General features: G+C 43.1%; 1 protein-coding gene across 2 annotated transcripts in view; it reads left to right on the forward strand.

The window, feature by feature from the left end:
• Window positions 1-13982, forward strand: part of UST (uronyl 2-sulfotransferase) — a 300372-nt gene that overhangs the window by 263545 nt on the left and 22845 nt on the right. The gene's annotated exons all lie outside the window — the stretch shown is intronic.

Genomic DNA, 13982 nt, shown 5'->3' on the forward strand with positions numbered 1-13982 from the left:
AAGAGAAGTTCTTATGCTCCAGAGTGTTTTGCAACCTTCAGAAAAAGAGCGTGAGATTAAATCTACCCAAAGAAAAGCCAAAGAGCTTTCCCTCACCTTCACTTCCTGCAAGTCAGGCCTTCATTTTCTTGTCTCAAGTAAAACCCAAGAACTGATGATTAAGTTGAGTAGCATTAAATTAGGATCTTTTTTGGTAGAAATTGTGTAAAGTTGTCAAGGAGTACATGCTAATTCCTGTTAGCATGTTCTACAATCATTGATCTTCAACCCCATCGCCTCCTTGAGCTCATAGCTAAAGAAGGTCATAGACATACTAGCACTGTCTTTACAACCTTTTGCAATTCCAGATACTGCTGGGGCCAGAGGCGACGCCAACACCTAATGGGAAAGCTAATGAATCCATACAGGTCTTACTTTAAAATTCTGATATTTTAGGTGACTTTTAGTAGATTCATCTTGTAATCTAAGAGGAAGTAAGGCAGTAAAGACAAGAGAAAAGTGAATCAGAACCGCGGAGCCAGCAAAGATTTGAAATACTCAGCCTTTTGCAAAGGTATGGAAACTTTGCCACTTTACAATATTCAGTGGGTCAAAAGTGTCAGCGATTTTCTCTTTTCTCCAAAGAGAAATGACCGTGAAAGTGGGACATTTTACAACTGAACCCGGGACTCCTAGTTTGTCTGCATGAGAACTCTCAACCCTCACAGAAACTCACTAGACACATTAGTGAAGAGACTCAGGCCCTTAGAGTCTGAGCTGTGAGAACTGCAAACAGTGCAGCCAGGAGGTTACCTCAGCACAGACTGAGTAAATGAATCATTTGGTAAAAGCCATTAGAGGGAAATGTTACTGGAAAGTCATAAATGAACCAGCCTGTCTATGCCTGGTTTTGCTAGAATGTAGGAACCATTTGAAATTTTTTAAATGTTTCTCTGTGTACGGTTTAAGAAGAGGACTGTGACATAACTCACCAGTTTCTATTATTATATCAAAATGAGGTAAAAATATGGTATGGATTTAATGCTAATTCATTTATTCATTTTTTTGCATTTAAGTTGTTGTTTTTAGAATATCATGAAGCTTCATTTCATGCCCCAATAAAACTAAAATGTAATGGGTTACAGCTTTTCTGTTTGTTGATTTTTCTCCTTCAAACATCTTTGATTTTCCTTTTTTTTTTTTTTTTGCGGTACGCGGGCCTCTCAGTGTTGTGGCCTCTCCCGTTGCAGAGCACAGGCTCCGGACGCGCAGGCTCAGCGGCCATGGCTCACGGGCCCAGCCGCTCCACGGCACGTGGGATCTTCCCAGACAGGGGCACGAACCCGTGTCCCCTGCATCGGCAGGCGGACTCTCAACCACTGCGCCACCAGGGAAGCCCCTTTATTTTTTTATTATTATTATTTTTTTTTATTTTCCATTCTTTGAACAGATTTTTTTTCAATGTCTTGCATGTCATTCAAATTATTCTTTTCTCCTGTCACCTCCTCCACCTGTCTCTAAAGCAATTTCTAAAGTGAACCAATCCTGATAGAACCTAATGATACCTATGCACAATTTTTGGAAACATTAGCACCTCCTTCTTGGCTGCTTCTAATGCACCAGTATGGTCTTTCCAGCATTGGTGGATTCTTTTTAGTTTTCCCCTCAGCCCCAATCATGCCGAAGAGGAAATTTGGTGCACAACTACACAATTTCAAGCTCGTGCCACATCCAAACCCTTCCCTGGCAATCTGTCTTCTGTCTCCCTTCGACCAAACCTCACAGGTTTCTGCAGCTTCTCACAGCCATTAGCCAGGAAAGTTCAGCTCAAGACATCACCCCTGATGCCTTCATTTATAGCCACTAACTACCTAACACAGGTCAGTGTTCCTGACTTTTTCTCTTTCAGTTGTCAGAAGGAAAGAACTTAATCTTTCTCATCAGAAGAAGTTTACATTTCTATTCTACCCCAATAAAAATACTTCTCCCCCACCATCTCTTTCTAATGGTAACTTCTGCCCAAAGGCAATTAATCATTTAAATATCTTCTCTTGGAAACTTGTAACTTCTGTTGCCGACCATCTTTCATAGGCAAGTTCTAGTTACAAAGACAAGTTATATCACAACCAAACCTTTCAAAAATATATTGTGAAAAAATTTTATCTTTTTCTTCTCCAATTAATGTAAATTTTAATGTCTAACGTTTTTACCGTATTTAAATATTCATAGCAAACATCTATTACTGTTCTTCAAAGTAGTAGCCATGGCACCCAGGCATTTTCCCTTCAGATGGTATTGGTACCCACTGGTATTAGCCTGTCAATATCAGGCCTTCCTTAAGTAAACAAATGGATCTCCTCCATACAAATGGACAGGAGGCAACTTCATCTCACTGTTCTTAGGATTTTGCTTAAAGCGAAAGCAAAGTGGACGTTTTAGACATATACACTGTCTTATAGAGCATGCAGTTAAAAATCTGATATCTAGGGCTTCCCTGGTGGTGCAGTGGTTGAGAGTCCGCCTGCCGATGCAGGGGACACGGGTTCGTGCCCCGGTTCGGGAAGATCCCACATGCCGCGGAGCGGCTGGGCCCGTGAGCCATGGCCGCTGAGCCTGCGCGTCCGGAGCCTGTGCTCCGCAACGGGAGAGGCCACAACAGTGAGAGGCCCGCGTAACGAAAAAAAAAAAAAATCTGATGTCTAACAGGGGGAGAAGGAGAAAGAGATAAAGCTGTTAATTTACATCCTCCTAAGACCCGGTACTACCAGGATGCTATAAGTTACCCAGATAAAGTAAATTTAATTTTAACTTAACATTGGAAACTCTCTCGGTGGAATTGACAGCATCCTTGGAGCTACATTTCACACTTTCCTGACTTGGGAATGGTTATTTTGAGTAGCACCTCTTATTAACCTAACTTCTTAATGCCTGGGCAAGAGGTTAAATATCTCACTTATCTACACGTTTGGCTTCCATGAACAGCTACTTCATTCAAAGACTTTCAAGGGTTTATCAAAATCCCACCATGTTTAACATTCCAGAGAGAACATCCAGGTTGCTGGTTCTTGGGATTTACCTTTAGTCTACTCGTGGATACTGATCACTGTGATAAATATAATACTAAAACAACAACGATGAAAATGAAGTAGGCTATTTTCTACTGAAGAAAATTTATCTAGAATGAATGATAAAAAAAATCAAACTAGATTCTGAGTACCCAGTTTATAGAATCCAAGAATGAGGAACTATTTACTCATCATATGGTGAAATTTACTAAGGATTTCTTGTGCACTAAATGCTTTCAAGCAACCGTACTCCCATATTAAGTGCTATGCTTAAGTACTTTCTATTCTCACAGACAGTACATACAAGATCTTCAAAAAGCCCTGTGCATTTTAGAGTTAGTGAGTTAGGTTATAGTTAGATGGATGTTGTGTAAATTTAACGTCTTAAAATTTAGGAAAATTGCATTACACAAATTTCAGGATCTCTGACAAAAAAAGTAAATGGTGTCCTAGAACTGTCAGAATTCAAGACCTTATCAGCTATCAGAGGAAGAGCACCACTCAATACCTAAAGTTACCAGTTATTTTAGGGAGACAAGCAAAGAGGCACATGATCCCTTATGAACATGGATGTTCATCGCATATTATTTAGTCACAGAAACTGAAAAACAGCTCAGTTATCCCACAATCGCAAACTAGCTTATGACCTATAAGGCATCCATAAAATGAAGCACATAAAAATACACTGCAAAATATGACTTGAAATAATTAATGCTATAGGCGAATGCTTGTCATCAGTTAAGTTTTAAAAGATTATAAAACTAAATAAACAGTATAGCAGAGGTCTATTTTACAACTCATATACATAAGCAAGAAAAAGACTAGAATATATATTACTACAATAAATGTGGCTTGATTTAAAGTCATTTTATCACTTAGTTTTTTTCCAAATCTATACATTTGCATGTGTAAGTATGTATACGTGAGTGTGTATGTGTATGTTATGTATATATTATGTACATCATAACCAGAAAAAATAAATTTTTTTTCTTTTTTTTTTTTGCGGTACGCGGGCCTCTCACTGTTGTGGCCTCTCCCGTTGCGGAGCACAGGCTCCGGACGGGCAGGCTCAGCAGCCATGGCCCACGGGCCCAGCCGCTCCGCAGCACGCGGGATCTTCCCAGACCGGGGCACGAACCCGTGTCCCCTGCATTGGCAGGCGGACTCTCAACCACTGCACCACCAGGGAAGCCCGAAAAAATGAATTTTTAAGTTGTAAAAGACCTTTCCAAAAATTAAAATTCAAAGCTAAAACTTAAACTGCCCAAGGACTTTATTTTGACCCTATACATAAGTAGATATGTAGCTTGATGTATATGAAACCCTGGAGAAAAAAATAACAGAGCAACATAAAAACTGAGACAAAGATGTGACTATATGTAGTGTGCCCAGAATGACTGTGGGTGTCAGCAGTTGTCTTTAACACCATCAGGGCTAGACTCAGACAATGCAGTGTGATTCCAGGAGAGGGCCTCTTCCCTGCCAAAGAAGGGATGTGTGCGTGCATGCATGCGTGTGTTGTCAAAGAAGGGATATGTGCGTGCGTGTGTGTGTGTGTGTGTGTGTGTATGAGACAAATAGCCTAGGGCTGCTAACAATATACAGACTATGAGAAAGAGGAAAAAAAGGAATCTTGCAGAGAAAGTAAAAGCAGAATTTATGAGATTGTCAGATGCCAAAAAAATTTGGATAGAACTACCAGGTCAGTGTTTCTCTCGATCTTTTTTGTTCAGATAAATCCATTTGATCTGGATGCCCTCATCAGTCACTGATAAGGGCCACCATAATATGATTTCAAATAAAGTAGAAAAAGGAACAAAGTGCATCTCTCAATAAAGATTTCAAATAAAAAGTGTATTTCCAACAAATACATTTTATTAATATTGCCATAGTAAGTCTTCCAATAAGTTTTTTTTTTCAGAAATAGATATTTTCAAACAGAAATGTTTGGTTCAGTTGTTGCTGTGAAAATAAATCCTTCTGTTATTGCCATTCTCACAATCAAGCCAGTATTTTGATGGCAAAATGCTGTGTTGGGGAAAGCACGCATGTATAATTGGGTGGGCTACACTTTCAAAGAAATATAGTAGCAGCTTTTTTATGATCTGGGTCATGAGGCCAAAGTTGGGGAGAAAGAAACAGGAGCAAATGGCCCTCCACCCAGTGAACCAGGGCAGCAGGGAAAGCGGGGGAGCTGGGCCAGTTGACCCTGTGGGCACTGGAGTGCCCCTCGCCCTGATTACTCAGAGCACATGAGTATCTGGACAGATGAGCTGGGACATCTTTCCAGCCCTGACATGTTTCATCCTAAGCTTTAGGATCTGAGTGGGGTTGGACAGATCCCACATCACAATTACCTGGGGTGCTAATCGGAAATGCAAGTTCAGGGGCCTGGCCACAGACCCTTGTAGGGCAGTCACTGCGGGGGTCACCCGTCTCACCAGGTGAATTGTTGCATATTAAATTCGTCTAGCCAGGTGTTCGTTGGTCCTACAGAAGGACACCAAAGGTAGCCCTCAACGCCCACCCCTTGGTGGTGGCCCCCCTTCTCACCCCTCCTCTGATGCTCCCCTCTGAGGGAGCCCTTCCTGGCCCGCAGTGAAGCAGGGATTTTCAGATCTCCTGGGAAGTTTTCGGGTGGATTGTACATTTGTTTCTCTCTTTACTGTTTACTTTTTCTCCTCCAGCAGGGAGCCTGTGTTTTCAGCTTTAGCGGTTCCTTTATTTCCTGAAGTCAGTCTGCTTAGTAGTTGCTCAATGCAGAGGTAATGAATGAGCAAACAGAGGCCACAGCAAGATAGTAACTAATTACCACCACTCCCCACCCCCAGCAATCAGGGCAGATTCTGAGGGTAAGTGCTGTGGAGCTGGCTCACCCAGGAAAGAACCCAGAAGCTCCTCCACTGGGCCGCCCTCACCTCAAGATTCCACAGGGTTAGGACGTTGCCTGAGCAATGTCTCTGGAAATGCATGCCTCCTTGCAGGGCTGGGTGCCTGCTGCCTTCCCAAACAAGGCCAGTGCCCTGGCCTTCATGCGCCCTCGTGACCCACCCCACACAGGCCAATGACTTTTTCTTTCTGGTTCCTTCTGTTTTGCTCCAGCTTCCAAAATTCAAAGCAGAGTAGAAGCGTTATAAAAAGTCTTTATTCTCTTCCATCAAAGGAGCCTAGCAGTTTCAGGCGTTAAAAAAAAAGTAATCATGTTCCTTTCACTTGGCCACAGAGAGTAAAGGTTCTCTTGAAATTCAAAGTGAACTCGATTTATTTTTTAATTATTGATATTTCCAGATCTGAAGATTGCAAAAAAAAGAAAAAAACCCTCTGTGTACTTTACCAACCCCAAGCTCCGAGTCAGCCATGAAGTGCTTTTTGTTCTTTTCTCCCCTAATTGCCTTACCTCCAAGAAGCTGGTCTTAACATACCATCCATCATCCCAGTGACAAATCAAATGTGGCCCGTTCAGCCCAGCTCGTTGCTGCGAGCCACAGTGACACACATTCGTTTCTGGTTCAGGCAGCTGCAGGGGAGCCGCATGTGTTTGAACTGTGTGGCCTCCCTGTATAATTCAGGAAATGAGTTTACTGTATCTGTGACAAGCATTGTGTTCACACGGTTTGGGGAGCAGCCGGCAGGGTGTGGGGCTCTGCAGCCGCAGCCCAGGGATGTGTACCCACCGTGCTTCCCTCACGCTGGCCAAAGCCCCAGCCCCTCTCCACCTGACCGTGACTTTCATCACACCTGCCACCTGAGAAAGTATGCCTCATCCCTTGGGTGCTGGAAATGTCTGGATGTAATCTAACCTGAGATTCGTAAACCCCAGTTTTTAACACAGACCACTTCTTAAAACAGCAGGGCCTGTTGGTGGATCACCACTGAACTCCCCTGAAGCTGAAGAATTTATGCCTGTCTTTTGATGGTGCTTTTTTTTTTTTTTCCAGTGGTAAAATTTGGCCCAACTTCTGGTTGTTATTCAATTTGTATTCATCGCTTGCACATAATCTCTGCTGGACCAGGTTCAAACAAGCTCGGGTTGTTGGGGAAAGGGGGCTTTGGTAGGTGTGGAGTGTGCATTTACTTAGATCAAGGGAAGGAATGCCAAAACCAGCCCAGCATCAGAATAGATGGCAAGCCTGTGGTGAGGTTTTGTTATTTTGCATATGGTTAACCATCTCGGAGGTCATAAAGCGAGGCCTCTGTCCTCCAGTGCAGCAGCTGGGTTTACACAGTATTTCCAGATTGTTTATTTTGGCCCAGAGCCAGGGCTACATCATTTTTCCATTATGCACATTTGACAGATGAAGAGGGGTGGGAAGGGGGATTTCACGGGGCAGGTCTGTGATTTCCTTTTTATTTACGTTAGAGGGACTTTTAAGAGTTCTGAAGGTTATGAACCAGTCCAAATATAATGTCAGTGAGGCAGAGGTAGAAGAAGCCACTGCTTTTGCAAAAATGCCCAGATCTTGGGCAGTAAAGCAAAATCCATGTATGACCTCAGCCTGAGGCCATGTTGGGAGCACAGTTTGTCACTGCTCAATCTTGCATACAGACAGGTTACTGGTAAATGATATTTAGCATCACATTCAAAAGTTAAGCTCTTGGTGTTTGCTTGGCAGTGCCTTGGGAGCAGCAATGAGTTGGGGAACCCAGCCTGCTTGCCTTCCACTGGCCGTCATTCTGTGCAGACAGGCGGAGGCTTTTCCAAGGTCACTGTAGAACTTCTCCTTTGCGGTCCTTTCCCAGAGACACCAGCCTTCTGAAGATACTCCCAATGGCCTGGCCTGAAGTTCTTTCTGCAGGGAGCATACAAGACTGGCCAAAGAGCCACAGTTTAAATGATACCCACAGCAAAGCTCTTCGCACTTGGGTCAAGTGCATGTGATCTGAATGAATGTTTTCCTTCCAAATGAAACATTTTCTTTTGCTGATGGAGAAATAGCAATTTAAAAGCACCCCAAATGATGACAAATTAAGTAATTGAACAACTTAATTACTTAACTACAATTAAGTAATATAGCAAAATTAGGTCACACAGATGCCTTATTGTCCTAACAGTGTTTGGATTTCTTTAGTGAATGGCTGTAAATAACATATGTGGCATAAATTCATTAGCTACATGGTCGTGGTGTATATTATGTTTCTACAAAGGTATTTATGTTTGTAGCAAATGTCCCTTATCGAGGTATTTCTTAAGCTTTGCTAAGTCTTTGTAAGTGATCTGTCACCATAACATGGTGCTCTCCAGTGGAGTGGCCCAGAAAGGCAAATACCGCTCCCTCTCCAGAGTAAGCCTAACCTCCTCTATCAGCCTCCCCTAAAGAAATTTGATTTCTAGAAATGGAAAGTTTGCTCAGGGAGGACGTTCTGCTAAGGAAGGAATTTTGCAAAAACAACATATGTACAGTCGACACCAAAAGTTGCCCTCTGGGTTAATCCAGTCTTACAGATGGATACAACATACAGGTTTCAAATCAACAAACCTTTATTGAGGGTCATTATGTGCCAGGCGTGGAGCTCGGCACTTGGGAGCCAAAAATGAAAAAGACAGTCCCTTTCAGTCTGAAAACGTTTTTGCTGGCTTGCAGGTTTTTCACCAGACTCTCCCAGACTTACCAAAGCATTCCCCTTGACTTAGAACACTCAAGCCCTTCTTTTCAACCAATCTCCTTAATGCCAGAGTACACACGGGGCAAGGGGAAGTGGGTGGTAATAGATTTCCACTCAATTTGGAAATTAACAGCCAGTGATGAAGCAAAAGGTGCTAGACTGGGAATCAGAAAGCTCGATTTCTAGTCTCAGGACAGTCACTTGTACAACCTCGAGCCAGTCCTGTGACTTCTCAGGCCACCGTGTCTGTGGAACAGGTTGTGAGGATTGCATGAAGTAAGGAGGGGATATTTGGAAACATGTTAATCCGCGGAGCTCTGTGCAGACGAAGGGGATGCTATTTTGATGGGCTGTGGGAGGAATATGTGTGTGTGGGGGTTGCTAATTGAGCTGTTTATACCACTATCTATAAAGCTTTAATAATGCAGAAAGCTGACCCAACTCAGCAGTCTCCCAACTGACCTTATTATATAGTCTTGGGTTTTTTTTCTCTCCCAGCATTGGATGACCAACTGCAGATTTTTCTGTTGTTGAGGGTCAACAGTATAAAAAGGGTCCCCATTCAGGGCCACTTCTCAGGAAGAGGCCAGAGTCTGGGAGCCCAGAAGAGTCTGTCCCCACACAGTCCTGATTCTGTGGCTGACTTTGGACATGTCTATAAGGAAAAATTATCCTTCTTTTGCTATTCAAATTGGAAGATCAGAAGTTGTTTTTTGTTTGCTTGTTTGTTTGCCCTTCTGATCATTTCACAGCTCAAAACCAGTGCTTACTTTGAGGAAATTTTCAGCAATTATTGTGATTTAATGGGCTTCTTTGGCCAATCCCTCAACGTAAATAAGAAAAATGAAAAAAAAAATTAAAAGCCACCTGAAACCACAGCTTCCCTTTGCCAAAATGTATTTATTAATTAAAGGACAGGGGCAGGAAAACATGACATGGCAAGCACTATGGTTCCAAAGAGGCAACTGAACCACAAAGCTAAACACTGGAATTTATAGACTCCAGTGGGAGCTAAAAAATCCCAGATGTGAGGGTACACCCGGCATTCATGGGTCTCTTGAGAATTTTCTCTTAAGCACACTCAGATACTGCCTTTGTCTCCACTTGGCTGTGTCTGCACCTCACAGACACAGCCAAGCCTTCTTCGGGTCTGACTACACCCTCTTCCGTCTGTTGGTTTCTTTCATTCACTCGATGAGCATGTACAGAGGGTGCTGCGTTTCCCCAGGTGCTGAGCTGTGGAAGTACAAAGACAGAGGGGTATCATCCCTCTCCAGACACTCACAGCAAAATAGGCTGCATTAGGAGAACAGCTAGATGAAACTGGTGGGGATGTGAAGAAAACAAATCCAGGGAAAATATTTTCAAAGTTTCGTGGTGCCTCAGAGGCCTCCTAAAAGTTTTCCATCTTTTGGTTGAAACACACACACACATACACACACACACAAACAAACATACCCTATACACTCAGACTTGCACACACAGCACCTCTACAGGATTCAGTAATCATAGTAGTTATGAAAGACCCAACTCCATGCGGAGTAGTTAGACAAGTCCATTGGGCTTGGTCCCTCTTCTAGGGATTTCTGACCAAGGAGAGGAAACACTGATAACATCAAACCAACCAGAGGGAAATGCCCCGTCTGCCCCGCCGGTGAGCAGACCCGTGAGGAGGGGTGCTCCTCTTACAGTGTGAGCCCCCTTCAACCATGAGCAACATGAAGGGTTAAGAGCTTGGGCTCAGTCGTCAGACTGTCCCAGACCCAAACTGTGGCATCTCCACTTACGAGCTGTGTGACCTTGACCATGTTACCAAATTCCAGTGTCACATCTGTAAAATGATATTAATAAGAGAGCCTGACTCACTGGGGGCTTTGGAAAGACTAAACGCGTGTTAGATAACTTGCAGTCCTTGCACTGAGAAAGTGCTCAGAAATACCTGATAATAATGATGATGACGATGATAAAGTTACATTCACTGCTAGTAACTCCTGTGCCTGGTGCAGAAAAGTCATTCAGTAAATACTTACAGAAAAAAAGGAAGGGGGGTGACATTGGGCACACAAATGAGGCCGAACTGAAGCCTAAATTTTGACACAAAAGCACTTGCTTCCTAGTTTTATGAAACCCAGAATTTCAAAACCTTTTCATCAGAAGCATAAAACTCGAATTTCTGTAGCAGCCAGGCAGGTAACATAAAAGAATGAACTGGCATTTAGAGTCTGCGACAAAACAGAGCGCACTGGCCCCTCTGAGGGGACAGCCATACTCAGCTCCTAAAGAATATCGCCTCACTTTGAGAGAAGCCAGAAATCCAGATGCCCTGTGAAGTAGACCACATCTTCCAACAACTAAGTCAGTTTCTTAAAAAAAGTACCCCACAGGTCAAATAACAGAGAGACTAGCAGTCAGATCTCAGGCTGCCTGCTTGCTGCCCCTGCCTTAACGGAAGCTGCTCTGTATTTGTGTCTTCCTTCTGAAATGTTCACCGGGGGCGCAAGAGATGTGAGCCCCTTGGAGTCATCTCGGGGTTCCTGCTTTTCAGGGGATGCACGTGGGGTTAGGCCTCCACTTCTTGATGGTTTTGCTCTACAGTATATGCCCACCTAACGCGGGCTGCTTCATTTCCCAAAGAATACTGATAATAAGTATGGATTTTTAAAGCATGATTGTTTTCTGGCTGAAATAACAACAGTCTCCAACAATTCCTAACAACTTCCTCTGCTACTGCTATTACGGCAACCTGGAAAGAGGCTGATTCCATAGTTCACGTAGCTTTGTTTTGTTTGGAGGGAAAGTCTGGCCTTTTATAAAAATGTGGAATACTTAGCACTGGAATGATTTTTCCATAGCACTGATTATTGTACAGCAAGACACTTAACCATATGTCTTCGAAATGTGATTTTAAAAATTCTCCACTAACCATAAAAGGCAGACTGCCCTCTACTCTTTCCATATGAAGGTGATAATTTTCTACAGGCTCACGAAGGCTGCGCTGGTTATGGCCAAGTACTTAGGGGAAACCTCATCACAAATGAGAGACCTGGGCTCCAATTCCAGCTCTGTTGCTTACTCACTAGCTATGTGACCTTGGGTAAGTCATTTAATTTCCAAAAGCTTCTATTCCCCCATCTGCAAAATAGGGGCCAAGACACCTCAAAGGGTAATTGGGAATATTAAATAAAATAACATACGTGTGGGCATAATCCAAACCCATAATAGGTATTTGCCATCAGTGTTGGTTGAATCTGAATCTCTGCTTCTCCTGCCACAAAATTGCACTCCTATTTCTGACCATGACATAACCCTCTGGCAATATCATTAACCCTCCTATCAAATTTGGCAGCTCTGTGGAAAACAAAAGGGCAAAGAAGCTATAATTGTTTCATATAAACTTTTGGTTTTGTGTCCACAGTGGTATGAAAACTAGAGGGTGGAGGGTTGGATGACACTAGCCAGAGAGGAAGGAAGGGAGAAGGGAAGAGGCTGGACCAGAGCCCTGGGAGTGCTGACACTTAAGGGACAAGCAGGGAAAGAGCACCGGGCATAGAGCACTGAAGGGGGAGCAATCAGAAGGAGTCCAAGACCACCAGGGAAATGCTCTTGTAGACGCCACAGGAAGACGGTTCCAAGATGACGTGTGTGGCCATCAGTGTTGTGAGGTCATGCTAAGAAGTCATAGAAGGCCTGAGAAATGTCCACTGAGTTATCAACAAGGAAGCAAGAGCAATTTGACTGGACTGGAGCATTGAGAGGACAGAAACCAGGTTTTGATGAGTCCAATCATGTGAGTACGTTGAAAATCTGGTGACAACAAATTTAGACAGCTCTTCAAGAAGTTTGGTTGTGATGGAGAGGAGAGAGAGAAGATAGAAGATAGAGGAGGACATGAGACTTAAGGGTTTTCTTTAAGGAGACTTGACCACATTTGATTTGCAGGGGGTAAGGAGCCAGTTGAGAAGGAGAGGTTGACAATGAAGAACAGAAGGTAGATAGAGCAAGAGTGAGGGAGAGAGAAGGCATAGATGGATGGAGCGAGGATTGGGTATCAATGCAAAACTGGAGCTTAATTAAAAAAAAAATCATCTGTCATAAGTGTCCTCTGGACCAGCTGTCAGTACCCCTCATGTTTAGACAGGGGCTAAAGAGGGTAAGGAGGGTTGAGGTAACCGAAATACACTTGGCAATCTGTTGCTATCCAAAAAAGGATCTTGCAAAACTTTGTCTTGTAGCCACAAATGAAACATTTCCCTTTACTCTTAGCCTAAAAGTCTGTCCTATCTGTTGAGTTTTCTAGCAAGCACAGGATTCAGTCTGCTTTACTGGTACTACCCAATAGCCCGAACACTTTCATCAGGAGAGTGAGGTGATGTGTAATTAAAATTTGGTTGGAAAGGCTAATTGGAATCTTACCAAATATAAATCTTATTAGAGATCTCCCATTACCTTATAAAATTTGGATAAAATAAGTCAATGAATGGGGCTGTAAGTGGGATCCCCAGCACTGACTTGATGGAGAACACTATGAAGTTCAGACTCTGGTCATTGCAAGAAGGCTGACTTTTCCCAGACTTTGTAGATCCTGGGTCATTTTCTGACGGGCTTCCTGAATAATGATTCTTATAGAAACACTTATAAGTTCAGGCTAAATAAAACACCAGGAAGAGGTTTCCTGGAACTGAGGAACTCTCCAAATACTGACGATTATGTTCATTTTCATCATTGACTCTGGGTATTGGCCTTTCTTATTGGACCCGGAGATAACCTAGTCCAATTTCCTTTTTTAAATCAACCTTTTTCTTCCTCCGGATTATAAACCCACTAGCCATCCCTACCAAAATGCCTGCTTCTTTCCTGCAAGATCTACTACAATCTGGACTCCCCGGTCAACGTGAGGAGTGGTAGGCTTTAGGCCCACCTGCTGACTACCGTTATGTTCCATTGCTTTTGGAGAAACCTGAGAGGGACAGTGATAAGGTTGCTGGCCTTTCTGCAGCAAGAGCACAACAATTGCTTACCATGCAGACCCTCCTGCCCCTGCCTCTTTTCAGCTACATGACCTTGAACCAGTCAGAGTCTTGCTCTGCCTCAGTTTCTTCATCTATAACATGGCTCTTCCATGAGGGGTTAATGTGAGGATTAAATACGATTCCATGTATAAGTGCCTAGTTTAGTGCTTGGTACACCTTAGTCCTCATTAAACGTAACTGTTACTATAAAAATACACCACAAGGGATCAGGCTCAGCTGAGACCATCCCCATCTCTTGACAAATCAATTAACTAATGATGTAAATATATCCTGGTTCTTTCCATTGTGCTTGAATGACATACTA

Source organism: Delphinapterus leucas, chromosome 12 (genome assembly GCF_059928025.1).
Source record: "Delphinapterus leucas isolate spDelLeu-1000000601 "Yukka" chromosome 12, BTC_Dleu_Yukka2, whole genome shotgun sequence".
In the NCBI taxonomy this organism is placed as follows: Eukaryota; Metazoa; Chordata; class Mammalia; order Artiodactyla; family Monodontidae; genus Delphinapterus; species Delphinapterus leucas.